Source organism: Oncorhynchus clarkii, chromosome 7, assembly GCF_045791955.1.
Source record: "Oncorhynchus clarkii lewisi isolate Uvic-CL-2024 chromosome 7, UVic_Ocla_1.0, whole genome shotgun sequence".
Lineage (NCBI taxonomy): Eukaryota > Metazoa > Chordata > Actinopteri > Salmoniformes > Salmonidae > Oncorhynchus > Oncorhynchus clarkii.
The window spans coordinates 43,662,743-43,683,505 of NC_092153.1; the positions used below are offsets into that span (position 1 = coordinate 43,662,743).

Here is a 20,763-nt window from a genome sequence, read left to right on the forward strand (position 1 = left end):
AAGCTGGTCAGGCTGTTTTTAATGTTATACCGAGCGTTGGTGACTGCTGGCAACAATTGAATTATAATTTTTTGCCAACCTTTCCTGACATGGGCCATATTCAACGGGTGTTGTGAGTTCGTAAATTTGTCAGTTATTCTGCGAATTTACCAGCTACATCTATTGACAGTAGTCTCATTGACATCATGAACATTCTATTGAATTCATTCTATTCTACTTGCATAGTGGAGTCTCTTGTTTAGACATGTAGCAAATTAGCTAAACAATGAACCATAATCCCAACTCATAGCGTTGTTTCCTTCCATGAATCTGCAAGTAGCTAACCAACCAGGTTCAATGTTAGCTAGCTAACATTAGTCTATAATTAGCAATGCAAAGGGCTATGAGATACGAATAATATTACTACACAGATCATACATGTAGCATTAGCTAGCGAGAGCAACACTTATGCAGCTCTACTATGTGATATCTTTAAAAATATAATAAAAACCATTAGAAGGGATTACCAACACATACTGACTGACCAGCTCTTGTCATAGACAGAAGCGAGCTACATGGCAGAACATGGCAGAACAAGCATGGCTGCTGGATGGTTTTTGTTTTTTCCCTGTGGCTAAACCAACTCGGCTCATAATTTAACAATTGTATTTGTATTTATAGATGGAATACAAGTTTGTTATTAAGGCACATGAATGTTCACATGTTCCAGAAGGCATTTCTGCCAAAATACACATTTTGATAAAAAATAAAAAGTTGACATTTCAATTTTTTTTGTTTTGCTGAATTCCTGGTGATTTTAGTCTTTTTTTTTAAAACCAAATACTTTGGGGGACCCCAAAAAATCACTTGAGGGCAGGTTTAGTGGCGAATTAGGTGTTATCTTGGTCAGAGGGTGTGGCTAGCAGCTTTTACAAGATTGGCCTGAGAATATTGGGCTGAGAAGATGACCGCTCAAAGACACTTACCTCAGTGCAAAGATTACTAGGCCAATTATTTAATGTTATTGGCTATGGGGAATAGGGCTAAATGCAATTTTAATTTAGTGATATGTTCAGTGAGTAATTGATTAAGAGGATACTATTCGATTTTGCATGAATAGGCATGCAAAAAACAAGTTAGATAGCGTTGCATCAGCTCGTGTATTTACCATAGCTATCTGTTGGATCTCAGCCCTAATTTACGTTTTGGGATATGGGCCCTATTGGAGCTGACATAAAGCATAATCTCAGAGAATTATTTAAAGGCAAATGCCATAGTGGCGTTTTTCCCTTCTCATGATAACGGGGGGAGCATAGATTGGTAAGAGGCGGATAATATATGTGTGAGATTGATCAGTGAGTAGCGACCCCATTATCTCCAGAGATGTTAATTATACTGTGCTCAGCTTGCATGTCAAAAGCCAGATAATTGAAGAAGGTAAAAGATCTGCGCCACACTTTATTTATGCTTTCACTTTGAGGCTGGCGGCAGATATCCTCTCACTTTACTTTCTTTCTTTTGCTCTCTCTCTTTCTCTCTCTCTCTCTCTCTTTCCCTTATTAGCCCCATTTATTTATTGTTCGGTAATATTATACTGTCAAAGATGATCATTTTGCAGAGGTATTATTCACAATCATCACCTCTGTGCGCTCTCTTTGTGCTGCCTGGATCATCTCAGGTTTCTAGTGGTCGGTCGGTCTGTGTGGGACAGCAGTGGGCCTGACTGTGGACCCTGCAGGAAGGAGGACAGCGTTGTGCAGTGCAGATATAACCCCTGGATTTAGTCCTCTGGAGTAACCAAAGAGCCTCCAGCTGAGACATGACTCCTCTCCTGTTGTCAATACTCCCTTAATCACACTATTATTCATACCTGTTTGCCTTCCCTGAAAAAAAATAGAGGTGTAAAGAAAAGTAGGGATTTCCCCACCTCATGGTGCTCGGATGCCTACTTGTTGACCTCTGTGAAATGGCTTCATTGTGTAACTGGGGATATCAACAGTTAGTTGGGTTGTGAAAATGTAGAGAGAGGCTAACCATATGTGAATGCTTAAGTTTGGTATTGGTGCAAACTAGAAAGAGGAGATGACAAAAAGCTTTTGTTGTTGAGTGGCATACTGCCTTTCTCCGGTTACTCAGACAGTTATCTACCTAAAGTGGTCTTCACAAATGCATTGATGTGAGAGTCAATTGAAACTTCTTAAAAGGCTCTTGTTATTTCTGTTGTTTATGTTTTGAGTGTCATTCCTCTGCCTGAACCTCTGAATTCATCTCACAACATAATGAAACCCTGCAAAGGGACTTTTCTTTAACACTTTCTGTCTTACAAAAGTGTTTTTTTTTTTCATCACCTATCCTGCTGATAGAGGTAACATCAAAACAGTCTTTCCTGTGGTTTGAGTTGTGGTGTTTCTCTGTGCTGCAATCCATATGTCTGTACACTAACAACAGACGCACGCACAAGTGTTTTCTCTTCAACCATTTGTATGCTTCACCACATCCCCTCTGTTGACCAGTCTGTATAAGCTTATCAAACTCTCTCTGTGACACCTCTAGACCAATTACAAAATCTGTGTTGATGTTCGTACTACTGAATTAAACAATAGCCATATTTAGTCTGTCAGGACTATACCTTGAATTTATTTCATAACATTGCATATATATGATTCGTGAGCTTCCTTCAATTCTTATAGTATCTCCCATCACTGACTGTGAATCTGATTGGATTTAAGCTGCAGCACAGGAGTGTGATGATGCTGCTGTATGCACGTTCCTTCTCCTCCTGTATTGTCATGGTGACTGGGGGAGGGGGTGACCCTGTAGGAGTAGATGAACAGTGGTCATCGTTCACCTCAGGGGCTGATGGACAGATGCTGATTTAGGTTGATTTAGTGCATCACCTGGTGGACACTGCTAGGAATGATCCCATCTGAATGGAGTAGGAGCTGGCTGCGGGAAGTGTGGGTTTGGAGAGCTCTACTGATTCCACGTCATACAGGGTTCTACCACAGAGGGCTTATATGAACCTCAACTCCTTATTCTATGGCCTGCAAGAGAAAGAGTGTTTTCCGACAGGAAAGAAACATGTCAACTCTCTGACATCACCATCCTGACGTTTAGAAGGAGGCCTTTTTCACACACTACCCTTTTAAGTCAGTGTGTCATAAACTAGTTCCTAGGGCACAGCGTTAGCTATTCATCATGTTCACATTTGTGACCCACCACCTGGATTCAGTCCAAAGTAGCAAAATTTGAAATTGTGTTTTTTACATTGGATAAAAGTAGAGACTCAGAGCTACAAATGGTATGTCATACACTACAGTTGAGGGAAAATGGAAAGTAATTCTGCTTTGAATGTTCATAAACTTGTAACCCCACTTTGGAGAAAATGCCCCTTGAATGTTTTGGTATGCCAACTGGAGAGCTCTTCTTTGTCTACACCCCTTCAGCATCGTTCACACCCTCTTAAGCTTTACCCCCACCCATCTCTTTAAAGATTCACATGTGAGGCCATGTGCTAAACAGAGTGAGTAGTGTAGTAAACAACCAAAGTTTTGAAGGCTAAATATGGTAACCGTAGTAGTCTACAATAAGGGAGTCCTTGGCCTATATCCTAATCTGACTTTGGTGCAGGTTATGTTGTTCACATTACCATCTCTGGTAAACACACTCTATATCAAATAAAAGTGAATTTGTCACATGCACAGGACACAGAAGGTGAAAATAGTTCAGTGAAATGGTTACTAGCGTATTTGCTTAGTAGCAATATCAAAAACAAAGTTTCCAGATACAAAGATTTGATAATTATTAGATTACTTATTAGATTACGCTTACCCCAGACACACTTGTCTAAATTGATGGGTCATGTGAAAGAAATGCTATAGCCACATCTAGCTAAGTGGATGGGTCACTATTGTCTAGACATGTACACATGTTCATGAAATACAATAGCTGTCCGTAATCTCCCCCAGACACACCTTGCTAACTTGATGGGTCATGTAATCATCTGGCGAAGTAGAGTCTCTTGTTTGGACATGTAACTAGCTAGCTAAACAATGAACCGGAATAAACCAAACTCATACTGCTACCAATACAAACGTATTGTCATACAGTAGCCCTAGTATGAATATGCAAGTAGCTAAAGCTAACCAACTAGGTTTGATGTTCGCTAGCTAACTAACATTAGGCTATAATTAGCAGTGCAACTAGCCCATCACAACTTTTTCCAACTGATCTGTTGATTGCGCCTGCTAAATTCAGGGCGTCATTGTTGTTGAGAAAAGTAACACATTTTGTATTTTTCGATGGCTGACGTTGTAAAAACAAAAAAAATCTACTCTAGAAAGGATGATCAACACATACTAAGCAGCAAATGTTATCGACAGAAGCATGCTTCACGGCAGACCAATCCACACTCATCTCCCGGCATGTCCAGCCCATCCATTATCTCAGCCAGTCATGGCTAGCGGGAAGGTTCCTGCCTTTTTCCATAGCTAAACCAACTTGGCTTGTAATTTAACAATTTTATTTGTATTTACATACGGAATACAAGTTTGTTATTAAGGCACATACAAGTTCACATGTTCCAGAAGGCTTTTCTGCCAAAAAATGCATTTTGATAAAATACCAAAAAAAATGCCTCTCCTGTGAAGTAGTGACGTGCAACATACGCCTAGCTTCCTGAAACGGGTCACATTTTGAACCGTATTAGAATGGTTTGTGATTTGACTTCAGTTGTTCTCTGTGCTTCGTAATGCCAGTATACAGTGTTATCTGTGTTGAGGTCATTACTTTAATAGGCTTTATTGATCTAAACAACATTAGGGGTTGCGGTGATGTTATTAAGGTAGAGATAACTTCTGTGTAATTCCACTAAAACAATATATTAGTACTTTATTGGTCTAAATAACTTTACCTTTTAGACAGTAATGCAGGAGTAAGTCACCCTGGCTCTTTATGTCTCCGGGATCTTAATAAAGCATTTCCTCTGGACAGCCTGCTGTGAAGAGAGTGAAAAACGACAGGTTAAAAGGCATGCTGGGAAGTTTCCATGCCATCACTGTAAATCATTTCTTTTGAAGACACAAATAAGGCTTGAGAAGAGATGTGAGCGGGGAGGGACCAGGGGAGAGTTAGTGGAGCCATGGGCCTCAAAACAGTCTGTTTTACACATGAATGTACTGGTGGGAGTAGTGAGTCCAAGGTTCCCCATGGTTCTCCGTGGTTCCCCGTGCTCAGGGGGATGTGGGCACCTCCGTGTAGGCAGTAGCTCAGTGGTCTACCTTGTTAACACCCATATGTAGGAGTTATTACAAATGTAGGATCCTAATTTGATCACCCTGTTGCAGGAGAACTTCTTGCAATGCGGTTTATAAAGGCTTCTGAAGTTTGTAATTTCCACTTTGAAATTTGACTTAATTTTCCCTTATGTATCAATCCCTACATGTATCAATACCTACAAAAATGTCCATTAATTCAAATCCAAATAATAATTCACATTTCCAGTTGCTGCAGGATTATTTTCCTGCTGTAGCAAACTGGCTCAAATTAAGATCCTACATCTATATAAGTCTTATACTTTTCTTCCTCTGATCGATGTGTCAGAAATGAGCTTTGGGTAGACTAACATCCTGACATATTTAACAGATTTGTAGCAATAATTAAAGTATGGGTATTGTTAGTGTTTTTCTTATTGATTAAACTGTTCATTGGTTTATACTGCAAACTTTTTAATGGACAGTCGCAATATTTCTTTCCTTTCAAGGGCACACTATATCCAATATTTATATGAAATAACGATCCCATTTATCAGGAAGCATATTTTCAGGGGAATTTTAATTTGCAGCTATTTAAAGCCTGGGTTTTGGTAATGAATTATTTTGTCATCTTGCCTCTGATGAGATTCATCTTTAATAACTGTAACAATTATTTTATTAAAAAGAGAAGCCGCGCATTATGGCTATCTCGCCAAGGTCTCGAGCTGGAAAGAATTCTCATTAAGAGCATTATATTACCCCGTAGTGCTTTCATTTGGATGTCCCGCTGAAATTACATTACGTGTCAACAATGCTTGTGTTAGAAGTAAGCAGTCATATTTACAGAGGCTAGCTTTTTTTTCATTTGCTTCATTTGCTGACACTTGGAGATTAAAAGAGATACTAATGCTTAATATCTGATTAAGTCATTTAAATGGGAAAACTGTTCTAAAAGGTTGACTTTTAATATAAAGTGAGGAATTGAGTTTTCTACCTTCTGGCTTTGATATTAGTTTTACATTTTGGAACCAACTTAGGATTGTGGTAATGATACTTTTCTTAAACAAAGCACTGACACCCAACCCACCCAATTTGATTCCTGTCCAAATTGGATGTATGTCCTAGAGTCATGATTGATCAATCCTATGTTTGTTCTACGACATCATGAAGACGTGTTGTGTTGTCAGGTTTGTCATGCTTTGTGTCTGTCTGGCAAAGCGCTGGCTCAGGAAGGGTTTTCGTTAATGACATGGTTGTAATTGTTTGTCAGTGTGGTAATGTGTGATTTCCTATCACCATGTGAAGTTGGGAGGTTGAAGAAGGAAGGAGGCATGGTGTCAGGAAGACAAAGTGCTGTGATTTGTCACCAGCCGAACGTCACCCACATAGTCTTCGGGGAGGGGGTTGTAACATCATGATAATTTAAATACTGTATAACTCCTTCATATGCCATCATTTTCTCTCGAAACGGAACATACAGGAAGCCCAGCAGTAAATGAGTAGTTCTCTCGTCTGTAAACAAAATAGTGAGTTTTGTCCCACACAAGTGTTCCTAAAGGCAACTGTGTTTTTGGAGGAATGAAAACTTGGTGATCTGAGGGATATTGTGACAAGCAAGCAATAGAGACAAAAAGCATTTGGAGAGAATGAATGATTGTGTGTCGCTGTGTGTGCCACGCGTTTGTGTCAGTGAAGTGATGCCTACCATCTCCGTTTTTAAAGGAAGACAGAAGTGAAATCACCAAATGTAACGTAAACTTTTATTTTTAGATTTTGGTTAGAATCCTCACTTCCTTAAATGTATTATTTTCAACAGAGGCTATTTCACCATCTGATGAGAAGAGATATTTCAAATGTGCTCAGTATAAGTGGAAGACTGCATGTGACCAGGTAATTTGGGGTAAATCATTTCTTCACCTCATCACGTTGTTGTGGTGCCCATGTACTGTATTGGATGGGTCTACTCCTCTTTCTACCTCCATGTTGGTTTGGTAGGGGGGTAGATTCCCCCTAGTTATCAAATTAATGAGTTCCAATCAGGAAACAAGCCAAACAAAGGAGAAGTGTTACAGTATGCAGATGTCTCCAGAGGGTGCTACTTATTGTCACAATTGCCCTTTTGTCCCCCCCCCCCCCCCATTTCAATTCATGTCTTCATTGGTTATTCTCAGTCTGGTTTTGCACACATGTGTAGTGTAATCAGCTAAATGTAGCTGTTGCTTTCTTATTATTACCTGGGTGCTTAACACAGATTTTTTCCCTTCAAGGACAAATGGTGTACGAGAAGGCTGATCCCGTGTGAAGTCCCTGAGCTCCCGGCGAGCAGCAGATCCCTTTTCAGCACCAGCTGTTCTCTCAGATACACTGGGCCGCACTGAAATTCTCTTAATATAATTTTGGGGACTCAGGAGAATAGCGCAAAACATGCGTCCCAGCGAGGAGAGCGTTGAATTTTTCATCAGCAGGCCTCAACTCGCTGAGTTAGTGGGCAGCGCTTTCATTCATGAGCAGATGTTCAGCGCAGTTACGCTCTGCAGTTAATGTGAACTTATTGGCCTCTCTGCCATTGGCTGCAAGGACGTTGGCAGCGACCTGGCATCTGAGAATTACTCCTGGTAAAAAGCGCAAGCCAGGGAAGTGTAGCCGTGGCCTTTTTTTAGCCACTTCCTAGCCCACAAGCTGTAGCCGGAGAGCAGGGGAAGGCTCTGACAGGCCATCAGTCTTAGGCCCGACAGTGATGAAACACTCTCTGCTGTTTGCTGGGGGAATAGCAGTGAAAATTCCTGAAGACAAGTTTATCATTCATTTCTTATGACAAACTAAACATGAAACCCACACGACTTGGCAAGAGAATGCGCTGCGTGATAGGCTAGCACAGGAAGGTACAGGTCCCAGTTGTTAGTCAATGGGTACTAGGGATATAGTGGTTTCGATACCCTTGAAACAGGAAATTCATGTAAACCAGGCAGCTGCGAACAGGTAACTTTCTCTCTGTCTGGCCCTGGTTGGTTCACGGTAGAGCCCAGCTTGTGCTGAGGTCAGCCTGGTTGTTCAGACATCTGTTGAACCAAGCCTCTCCAATTGGGTTTGATGTGGCTCTCTAGATCAGTAATACTTTCCTACAAACTCTGTAAAAGGCTTGCTAAAGGATTACATAAAGGCCTATTAACTTATCAAGATGAGTACGTGACTGCGTTGAGTGGGTAACATTCGGCTCACCATGGGAGCAGTGTGAAAGTCATTGCGGTAAAGTTGTGGATGTGGGACTTTAATAGGAGAATGTTTGTTTCTGCTGTACATCTCATTCTCACTTTCCAATTGGTCCTTTTCAGGTTGGGTTTATGAGAGCAAAACTAATTAGTGTTTCTAAATTCAGCAGAAAAAAAAGTCAGTTGGGTTGATTGTTCTGGTTTCCTCTCCTGTGTCAGGCGCTCAACAATAAAATAAGACTCTAATCATTTTCTAACTGCTCGTATTTTTAAACCAGAGTTGAATGTCATTCCCGGTCTCCTGGCATTTTGTTTGGCAAGATCAGGGACCAGCGGTTGCCCTCTCGCCGTGCTGTCTTTGTGATTCGTGGGAAGTTTATGATGGGGCTGGTGGAAAAAAACAATGCGTGGGGTTGTTTCTGCTTTGATTGTGAACTCCTGCTGACAGGAGCAGGCTAGTGAGATTACAGTAGCTCTCTGACATTCCCTGTTGCCTTTATTAAGAGAGCTCCAGCTGCAGCGAGCCCTCAGGAAACACCAGCACTGAGCAGGGTAAACCCGTGGGCCGCTGGCCGCCGGGAGAGGGAGAGGGAGCCCTGTTTGAGTTGGCAGACAGTCCCCTCTCCTCTCAGGGAAGTTCTGCTGCCTCTGCAGAAAGGCCAGTGGCGGGTAGCTCTTACAGGACAGGACGCGCGGTGGTGATTCCAAGGGCAGGATGGGCTTTTTCCACCTCTCCTTCCTTTCAGGAAACACATTTAGCCTTTTCTTCCCTCCATGTTTTAAAAAGGAGAGAAAAAGTGGAGGTGGGGGATGCAGACCGAGTGACAGAAGTAAGCCACATGATGTTGGTGTTAATCTGTGGCGTTTTATTTGAGATGGGGTGTGCAATGTTCCAACAAGTTATTTCAGTGTGCTGCGTGTTCTCTAAGCCCTCGACTCGGGGCCGGGGTTTTATTTATATTGAATCCAAAAAAGTTTATAGGTCTTTTTAACAACGTGCCATAAAACTTACACTGTTTTTTATTTTTCCATCCACAGCGGAGGGATTTGTCTTCAGAGGGCAGTAATTAAGCAGAAGGAGCTGTGGGTCTAGGGTTAGGGTGGAACGGTGTTTAAATGCAATTAGAGCACAGCTAGAATACATTTGAACTCAATTACAGTTTTCTGAATGTGCCCTTATTTGTTTAATCAAGGGAATTCTCATTTGAGATGCTAAATATGTATCCAAAGATATTTAAAACATGGAAAGAAAATAAGCTCTGAGGAACAACCTACTTGATGCTGCTCTAATGAAGAATTGTTTGAAAGTGACCCCACGTATGCACGCACGCAAGCACACATTGTGACATAGAGTATTTACTAGCATAATACTGTTTCTCAATAACAGGGTGGTACCCAACAGGAATTAAATACTGTGTTTGTCGTTTTTCGATTGAAGGAGTGCCATAGATTTCTTAATTTCCTACTGATATTAATATCTTCCTCATTTTCTCCTTTTCACTTTTATTCCTCCCCTCCCTTCTCTCTCCCCCCCTCTCTCTCTCCCTCCCCCTCTTCCACCTGCTTGTGTTTTCCTCCAGCCAAGAGACTCCAGTGGTGACCCCCTTTGGAGACAGAAATCAAAGTAAGTGACTAGAGTAAGACCCCATTGACACAACCAGAGACTCCTAATAGACATGACAGATCTATACTCAAATACTCATATTAAATACACTACATCCATGGACGAGAGTTTCCCTGTATAGAGGGTTTTCAACTAAACAAAGGCCTAGTCAAGTGAATCCACATTACACTTGTTTGAGCTATATCTCAGAGAAACATAATACATGCAACTGTTTACATCTGATGAAAATTGAGATTGCAAAACAATAAATTAGATTTTACATGCAGATGTAGGATCCTAATTTGATCACTCTTTTGTTGAGGAGAATTTTCCTGCACCTCAGGAAATGCAAACTTGTAGTGTTTTCAAGGTTTCAAATGTCAGACTTAATTTGCCATAACGTAAAAAAAATTATCAACCCCAACAAAAAATATCAATGAATTATAATCCACATAATAATTTGCATATCTTGTTGCCGCAGGATTATTTTCCTGCTGTAGAAAACTGTCTTAAATTAAGATCCTACACCTGTAGTAACAGGTGCTATTGTAATTGATCCGTTGTTTTTTGCCATTTAGTATTTACATTACTTTGAATGATGCAGAAATTTTAGTGACAATGCATGATCAACATAGGTTCCCTGTACCGTAACCCCCGAATCCACACCACCGTATAGTCACAGTTCCCTACTGGTTACACACTTGAATCAAAGATTTTTTTCACCTCAATTCAATGAAATTACATTGATCCAACATGGAATAGGTGTTGAATTGACATTTGTGCCCAGCGGGTTGACTGAATTCAAGGCAAAAACATGACCAGATACTATATGCAGGTTCACGTCTGTAAGTCTCCTCGCACCGTCTCCCAAGTCATTTACACTGTGTGTGGTGTATAAACACATCCAAAACAAACAATGACCCAGAGCAGACTCCACACTGCAAAACTATTTCAAAGCCTGGAGTATACTGTAAACACTAAACATGGCTGACCTTCCTACCGACCACACCACCTTCACGCTCGGGAGGCTCAGACTTAAATCTAGTGTTTGCATTAAGAGCTCATTTTGACCTTGGCGAGACATGTTGTAGATTACATTTATCTGTTCAGTCTCTTGTCTGTTTCAGTCAGATATTGGTCAGGTTGTATTCTGTGACCGTATGGCCATGATCCTCAGTCTGCAATTGAATACTTACATATGACTTAAGCCTCCACAGAGAAATCCTGTCACATTTCATATGGTAACACTGTCCAGTGCCTTGACGCGGAGATGAGACACAGTTTGTCTTCCACTGGGTTGGATGGTGTTGTTGTTGGATTAGAGTAGGGTTTCAGACATCGGGTACAGGTTAGCTCTGCTAGAGCCAGTTACTGTCCCTGATTGCTAGGCAGAGCTATACTGGCTTATTTGGATAGTCCATCAGTAGATGTCTACAGACTATCTACTAACCCTAACCTTAACCCCTATCCTAACCCTAAACTTAACCCTAGCCCTAACACTAAACCTAATCGTAAGTTTAGCAAGCAGTTATTTCTAAACAGATAGTTTGTTGATGGTAGGACCATCTGTAGAGCATCTACAGATGGACCATCTGGACTATCCAAATGTAGTCTGACCCTATACAGGTTTATATGAACGATACTGGTTTACATATCCTCTGCTGTGTTACCCTCAATGGAGTCAGGGGGGTGGTGGGGTGCTGAGAACTCCTCCTTAACAGTGGTGAAAAAAGTTCCCAATTGTCATACTTGAGTAAAAGTAAAGATACCCTAATAGAAAATGACTCAAGTAAAAGTGAGTCATCCAGTAAAATACTACTTGAGAAAAGTCTGGTTTTAAATATACTTAAATATCAAAAGTTAAAGTATAATTAATTTCAACATTCCTTATATTATGCAAACCAGACGACACCATTAACTTTTATTTGTATTTTTTTACGGATAGCCAGTTGCACACTCCAACACTCAGGCATCTTTTACAAACGAAGCATGTGTGTTTAGTGAGTCTGCCAGATCAGAGGCAGCAGGGATGACCAGGGATGTCGTCGTGATAGGGGAGTGAATTGGACAATTTTCCTGGCCGGCTAAGCATTCAAAATGTAATGAGTACATTTGGGTATCAGGGAAAAAGTATGTAGTAAAAAGTACATTAGTATCATTAGGAATGTAATGGAGTAAAAATAAAAGTAGTCAAAAATATAAATAGTAAAGTAAAGTACAGATACCCCAAATATCGACTCACACGACTCACACTCATCTTTTTCACAATTCCTGACATTTAATCCAAGTACAAATTCCTCGTCTTAGGTCAGTTAGGTTCACCACTTTATTTTAAGAATGTGAAATGTCAGAATAATAGTAGGGAGAATGATTTATTTAAGCTTTTATTTATTTCATTGCATTCCCAGTGGGTCAGACATTTACATACACTCAATTAGTATTTGGCCTTTAAATTGTTTAACTTGTGTCAAACATTTCGGGTAGCCTTCCACAAGCATCCCACAATAAGTTGGGTGAATTTTGGCCCATTCCTCCTGACAGAGCTGGTGTAACTGAGTCAGGTTTGTAGGCCTTCTTGCTCGCACACACTTTTTCAGTTCTGCCCACAAATTTTCTATAGGATTTGTGATGGCCACTCCAATACGTTGACTTTGTTGTCCTTAAGCCATTTTGCCACAACTTTGGAAGTATGCTTGTGGTCATTGTCCATTTGGAAGACCCATTTGCGACCAAGCTTTAACTTCCTGACTGATGTCTTGAGATGTTGCTTCAATATATCCACATAATTTTCCTCCCTCATGCCATCTTTATTGTGAAGTGCACCAGTCCCTCCTGCAGCAAAGCACCACCACAACATGATGCTGCCACCCCCGTGCTTCACGGTTGGGATGGTGTTCTTCGGCTTGCAAACCTCCCCCTTTTTTGTCCAAACATAACAATGGTCATTATGGCCAAACAGTTCTGTTTTTGTTTCATCAGACCAGAGGACATTTTCCAAAAAGTATGATCTTGTCCCCATGTGCAGTTGTAAACCGTAGTCTGTCTTTTTATATGGCGGTTTTGGAATAGTGGCTTCTTCCTTGCTGAGCGGCCTTTCAGGTTATGTCAATATAGGACTCGTTTTACTGTGGATATAGATACTTCTGTACCGGTTTCCCCCACCATCTTTACAATGTCCAATGTTTTCCACCAAAGTACGTTAATCTCTAAGAGACAGAGCGCGTCTCCTCCCTGAGCGGAATGACGGCTGCGTGGTCCCGTGGTGTTTTATACTTGCGTGCTATTGTTTGTACAGATAAACGTGGTACCTTCAGGCATTTGGAAATTGCTCCCAAGGATGAACCAGACTTGTGTAGGTGTGCAATTGTTTTTTCTGAGGTCTTGGCTGATTTCTTTTGATTTTCCCATGATGTCAAGCAAAGAGGCACTGAGTTTGAAGGGATGCCTTGAAATACATCCATAGGTACACCTCTAATTGACTCAAATTATGTCAATTAGCCTATCAGAAACTTCTATAGCCATGACATCATTTTCTGGAATTTTCCAAGCTGCACAGTCAACTTAGTGTATGTAAACTTCTGACCCACTGGAATTGTGATACAGTGAATTATAAGTGAAATAATTTGTCTGTAAACAATTTTTGGAAAAATGACTTGTCATGCACAAAGTAGATGTCCTAACCGACTTGCCAAAACTATAGTTTGTTAACAAGACATTTGTGGAGTGGTTGAAGAACGAGTTTTAATGACTCCAACCTAGGTGTATGTAGACTTCCGACTTCAAGTATTTTTACTTAAGTAATTTACACCACTGCGCCTTAATAAAGCCCAGCTGTGGAATGATCAAATAGTGGCTCTAATTAAAGTGCTGGTGTTCACCAATGTAGAATTCTCTCTGGAATGATAACAACCTGTGATATGTGCAGTGGAATGCATTGGACAGCTCTTTGGGAATGGGGCTAGCCAACATGTTGTTGACATAGATGTCAGATGGAGACTAATGAAGGCCAGACTGATCCTTTGGATGCAGGCCTTAAACAAATAAACCCTCTCAGAATACATTAGAGGCTCGTTGTAATGTTGTAGGCTATTTGCGCATTGCATATTCTTTTGGTATGTGTTTTGATATCTTGATGATCCGTTGTTGTTGTGATACTGGTATCTTGAGGTTTGATGTGGCTGGTTGAGAGGGTTGTCATGGTGTTCCATCGTGATGTTCTGGCATTTTATCAGTTTAATCAGTATTGTTGTGTTGTGTGGCATGATAAGCCGTGGTGCATCTGTGTCGTGTCTAGTTTTGTGCGCTTGCAAAACAGGTTGATACTGAATGGAACAAATGAATGTTGTGCTATCTGATAATGTAAATGAGCCATCTAAATATTTCCCCCACCTTCTGAGTAGGAGAGGTATTTACATAACCAGTTTGGCTTTTAATACATGTGGAAATTCAAACGTTTGTTCAATTTTCCAATTATTATTATAACTGTAAAAATAAAAAAAAAGTGTTTTAGGATAAGATGTATGCTAAATGTCATTTTGGTACCACAAACATTCATCTCAAAATTTAAAGATAACACAACAATAAAAGAACGCTCATTGACCGGTTTGTGTCAGCCAAGTAAGTAGTTGATGAATATGATAGACAATCCTTTGCATGTAAATGTATCCTAAACTTCCAATTACCAGGCACTTTTGAATATTGATTAGAGAAAAGACAAGGACACAGAAGTGAAGTACTTTTGAATGCATGAAACCCAGAGCTTCTGAAACAGTTCCATTTGTCACAACTTCTCAGCCTCTTTAGTGCTGCTCTTCCCACTAAATGTAGGCTGGTGATGGGAAACAATGTCATTTCATTATTGCATGATGTGTACTTCGTAGATGTATGGTGAAATAATCAATTAGCAATGGTCATCACTGATGTATTTAAGCTTACGATGTAAGTTTCGCATGGAATATATTCTGGCTCTTTCTTTAAAAGCACTTAAAGCACTTTTTACTATTATGTCCAAGTACATTGTGAAGCCTACATACCCTTTATTGAGATTTGATTTAGAGCAACAAAGCATTTCTATAGATATTGGAATTAAGTAATTGATTCTCAATATAAAGTTATGGCAATTCTGAGGAGGTCTTAGGTTAAGTGAATACTTTCCATAATTTTTTTCCTTAGATTACATTTTTCCATGGCCATTATGAAATACCTTTTTGAATATTCTTTCAGCACTCCTTGGATGACTGATAATATACACATTGATTTCTACACTTTGTCACTCAAACCAATTTCTTACAATACACTGAGTATTAATAGACTCTGAGTATTTGACAGTGGTTGTACGGCTAGTGACGTATCCCACCACCTGACCGTTGTGACTGTGGACATGCAGGTACTTGGGCCAGACTCAGCGCTGTTTGTCAACACACAGAGAGCATGAGACGTGCGGACCAACGCGCTGCTCGGGTCATGTCTTGCTCGCAGACATGGAGCCACGACGCGATGTGACAAGCAACAGATGTGCCACACCGCCTGGAATCAAACGAGCCATCCAACGCTGAGCTAAGCATGCAGTCAGACACGGCTCCTGTGAACTTAGTGCTGCGCTGCTGGCAGTGGTCGGCAGATGAGGCAAGGCAGTGCCAGCGCTGCTCCTTGTTTCCTGTCTGAGCTAAGGGAGGACAGGACAGGCCTGGTAACTCAACCTGGTCTCAGACCATTTCGTATTATTCTATACGTAAATCAGAAACACTCCATTTAGTATGATATGTTACGTTTCGTATGGTATGTATTAATTTGTATCCATCACCCATTTTGAATGATATGTTACTAATTACAAATCATATCTGTTAAGAATTTGCAAAACGTACATTATGTTACGGATTTGCAAAACGTGTTATATCTTACTAATTCTAGCTAGCTGACTAACGTTAGCTCGCTGGCTAATGTTAGCTAGACTAGGGTTTAGGGTTAAATCAAATCAAGTTAGGTTAAAGAGTTAAGGTTGGGGTTATCTAAATGGGTTAGGTTAAGGGTTAGCTAACATGGTAAGTAGTTGCAAAGTAGCTAAAATGTAGTAAGTAGGTGAAAAGTTGCATTTACATTTACTATGTTACGTCTGGTCTGAGACCAGGCTGTACTGGGCCTCCCTCTGAAGCTGCCTTCCATTCACTCTGACATCTGAGGTCTGGACAGGAACTCTGATTAGATAGACTGTACTGTATGCTCTCAAAGGCCCTCATACAGACATTCTGTATGAGGCACAGTCAACGCCACAGTGAGAGGCACCGTCACAGTGAGACGACAGCCGAGAGGAATATCGTCTTGAATGCTCTTTGTTGAGCACGGAGCGATTTGACTGAGAATAACATCACTTATTGACATAAAGAATACACTTTTTTGTCGTTTACTTGTTAGTACTGTAATATGGTCTCTCCCAGATTCTGGTTTTCAGGTTATGTATTTAATGAGTGGAATGGCTAGTGTCACAGACAGAGAAGAGTCTGGCTCTCTGAGAGGAAGGGAACTAAAGCCACACATACTTAGCCTATCCGTCCCAGTTCATGCAAAACCGTTTGGTCTGTTTGACTGGCTGTAAAAGTGCAACAAACGTTGGTGACACGAGGAACAACGTTAATGATATCCTCTCTCAATTTAATCGGCTGATCAGCTCAGGCCTGTAAGCAAATTGTGTGGGCTTGTGTAAGTGAGGGAGAGCAACAGGAATATATCATCTCAACAAGTGAATGGATGAAGTCCCGCTGACAGCTACTTGACTGATCACTTACTAGAGACGGTCACCCTGCATCTGTTTACCACAGCACAGCCGCATGATGCTGGAGCTCAATGTGTGTAATTGAGCTATTTCCCTTGGCTCCTCTGTAACTTGTGCTAACTTATAGTTATGTTCTTCAGCCTCACTCACTCACTGCTGCTCAACTTTCCATCATAGCGTAGGGGGAACGTTTTTATGATCATAATCACACCTAGCCAACACCGCTATGTAAATATAGTATTATCGGCGATTCCAATTTGGTTAAAGTGGCATGAATGTGGGTGATACAGACATCTCTCTGTTCTGTCTGTGACACGGGCGAAATAGGCGACAGTTAGGAATCAAGGGTAACTTGCTTTTAGGTAATAGAGGTATGTTACCGGAGTATACTCATGTAAAGGAAAAAAAAGAACAACAACCGCTGTTTTCAACATTCAAAAACTGAGCTGATGTTAATGGAACCCACGATCTGTAGATGTGCAACTCCAGTTCACACATGGAAATTTAAATGGAATATCTAGATCTGAATTGTGTTATTTCAATATTCAAATATTAATACAAAACAATTGAATGCTGCATGGCCTTAACTATTTGCATTCAGCTCTGTTTGTTATTGGAACAAAGATGACTTGGTAAAGAGAAAGGGGGAATTCAGTGAGTGGCACGCAAACAAACCTTTTGTCTTCCTATTGTAGGCAAATTAAACTACAGTGTTGAGGTGCATGTACTCAAATACAATACACTTTATACTTGTTTTAAATAGCATAACTATGTAATTCAGTATTCTGTCGTGATATACTGCAGTGCCTGAAAGGATCCAATATACTTGAATGCCTGGCTAGTATGAAGAGTGAACTCAATTCCACTGTGAAATACATATTTTGGACAGAGCATCATCATTCCTCTTATGGTTCCAACATAATAGATGCTATTGTGTCCCCACTGTAGATGTTTGTTTGAATACTACACTCACTCTCCCGCTCTCTTAGAAATACATGTTACACCCAACAAGCTGCCCTTTTCTCCTTCTCTCCTCCTCTCCTCAGTTAGCGTGGGAATTAGTCTGTAGGTCAGGCACTGGGAGGACAGACAGACAGACAGGAAGGGAGGGGGAGGGAGAGTAGGACCCCTCCACTATTTGACAGGGTTAAGCATTGTGAAAGATTGCCAGTGCAAGCCGTGACATCTGTAGCAAGTATCAACGTGAACTGTAATTAAGTAGAATCAGTGATTTTTAATTCTATATTCTACGTAATAACAGGGCAGTAATTAATAATTTAAGGGAAGGGGCTGCAGCCGGACCCTGTTTCTCCTGTGTTTAAATTTAGCCAGTGTCATTGTCCGGCACTTTGATTCATTGGTTATCTCTCTTGACTATACATCTCCATGAAATATCTCTTTCCATCTGTCATTAAACTGCACATGGAAATTGGTTCTATATATGTAGTCATTTACTGCAGGGGGGAAACACCAGATCAGAAAAAAAATTGCCACCAGGATATACTGATAACCGTAGTATACCGTTATGACTGTGACCCAATATGGGGAATCATTGGGAAAGTTGCTCTTCTTTTATCTGTTGCAAATGACATTGAATTATTCTGTATGATAATAGGATAGAGAGCTCATACATTTGTATGATCAGACTGAAGGAGCTGTGTGTTGCTGGTGCTAGTCCTGGCCTACACAGTGAATAGTGACCAGTCAGCCAGAGATTGGCTAGCCTGTCAAATAAAGATTAGGCCTTCATTTCTTCACCTAATCCCTGTAAATCTCTCACGGAAGAACTTTGTGAACGGAGGGCTGTTACTGGAGCGCGGCTTTACAGCTCGTGTCTCTTCCTTTATCTCTACATGTACACCTCAGTGAACAAAACAACCTGTTGTTTTCAATTGCTGTGGTCAATTCCTCCGACAGACATGTTTGGATTACAGCTTTCAAAGAGCAGTTTAAATTGGGACATTTTCTCCAAGGTTTCCATGGTAATTAGGTGATTGATTCTTTATTTACTGTATGGTGGAGCATTGTCAGGGTAAACTTCTGCTATAGGAACACCACATAGTCATTAAGAAAAGCAAGTTAGACTGGGTTTTGATAGCCATTTATACTTTGCCTTCCTAAAGGTTTTGAAGTTTAATATCCCCATATTAAGCTATTGGGGAGCGGGGGGGTGTCTTCAGTTTCCTCTTCAAAATTGCTGTTCATTCTTTTTATTGAATTATTAATTGTATGTGTTGAATTATTGACTGAAGTAAATTTCTGATTAAATTAATATTAACACTCTGAAATATTCATGATCGATGTTGAAAACGATGAACTTGCAGACCTATTAATATAATCATAAACGGACACTGGAAAGGAAAGTCACAAGTCAAGTGTGCAGGCACTGACTGACCTCATGGTGATTTGTGCATACGTTTCCCTAGATCTTCCTCTAGGGTCAGTTCATATAGGATAGCTATGTTTAGTTGGCTGTCTGTGTGCTTCCTGTCTGACCAGTGTCATGGGTGGGTGCAGCTCAGGGCATCAGGTGATGACAGGTGGGGGGGACTTGATGACCCTTCGTCTGCATGTGATCTGTCACATCTCACCTGTCTGCAGCTGACTCCAGATCAGTCACAGGGTAGGAGAGGAAAGTTACAGCGATACAGTACTTTGAGCCCCTTTCAACTCTCTGATTGGCAGGCAGAGGCCCAATGAGATCCATTATTCACTGTTCTTTTAATCATTCCCAACCACAGGTTGTCTGAGAATCCAACAAGCTAAAGTTAGAGTATATTTGGTGGAACAGTGTTGTTGTTGAAAACGTAATTTAATTTTAGAATTTTTCCAAGTATTAGCAGTGAAATATTTTTGAACAAATGGCTTAAGGAGAGTTTAATCTACTCTTTTGTCTGTTTTGATTCATCTGTAGTTATTTGTATAACTTATTCAGCAAATATATGATATATTCATAAAGTTCTTTACTTTGTTCTTAAAATTGTCCCATTGTATAAATACAATATGGAAATCTGAAAAAAATCAACCATTACTGTAACACTAATGAAAAGCACCTTAAAATATGGTTACAATAATTATGTTTTAAATGTTAATGTCAGTTGAGAGCATAATAAAGACGACATGATAGACTCACTATTCAAAATCTGATAGCCAGGGAGAAGCAAATTATTTCAAATATTTGATATTTAAATTATTTTCAAATGAACAGAGACATGAGCAGAATGAAAGGCGAGTAGTTTCCCCTGGTGATACTCGGGGCGCCTTTGTTTCCTTGGTGTGTCTCCGGCTCATTAATGTTCAGAGCATGTGAGAGAACCAGCAGCACTGTACTCCATAACCCATGGTGCTGTGCTGTGTGCTGTGTTGTGTGAGACCCCGGGCCCCATGCATACATGCAGCACACAGAGAAATCCCCCAGCCATTTACAGTCCACTGGTTCATTCAGGAAGGGATGGCCGCCGAGCTGTCCTGATTAAAATGACAATAGTCTAATTAACTCGACCTCGGTGTCAGTGCACAAAACGGCTGCTGGCCCGCCACTTTCTGTCTGAAAAGCCTTTGTCTTCACGCCATCCAAAAATAAGAAGTTTTTCAGGCAAATGCCTCAACCCCCTTCGATGAGATTTACTAATGGCAATTATTTTTTATAAGCTAATTAAATCTATGCAGTTTCAATTTTTTTCTTCTGTGGAATCCCGGAGGGATTTGTCATTTGGGGGATAGTATTACAAGCACCTTCAAGCACTGTTAGTCGTTTTAAAATATTATATACAATTATAAAACGGTCTGTTTGTGCTCAACCTGATTTTATTTCAACCACGGTTAATTACACTCACTCTCCAGTGATCTCACTCTCTGAAGAAACAGAAGACAGTGGGCTTATCCCTCTGGTCCCCTCATCTTCTGCCCCCTAACTGCTAGCTTTGTGAACAGACAGACAGACCAGAGAAA

The 20,763-nt window shown here is 40.5% G+C and overlaps 1 protein-coding gene across 4 annotated transcripts in view; it reads left to right on the top strand.

Annotated features, from left to right (window-relative positions):
• LOC139413348 (forkhead box protein P1-B) overlaps positions 1-20,763 on the top strand; it is a 208,293-nt gene that overhangs the window by 56,449 nt on the left and 131,081 nt on the right. For all 4 annotated transcript variants that reach the window (XM_071160598.1, XM_071160596.1, XM_071160600.1 and 1 more), the window contains exon 3: positions 10,021-10,064. The gene's annotated coding sequence lies outside the window, so the exon portion shown is untranslated. The remainder of the gene's footprint in view (positions 1-10,020; positions 10,065-20,763) is intronic.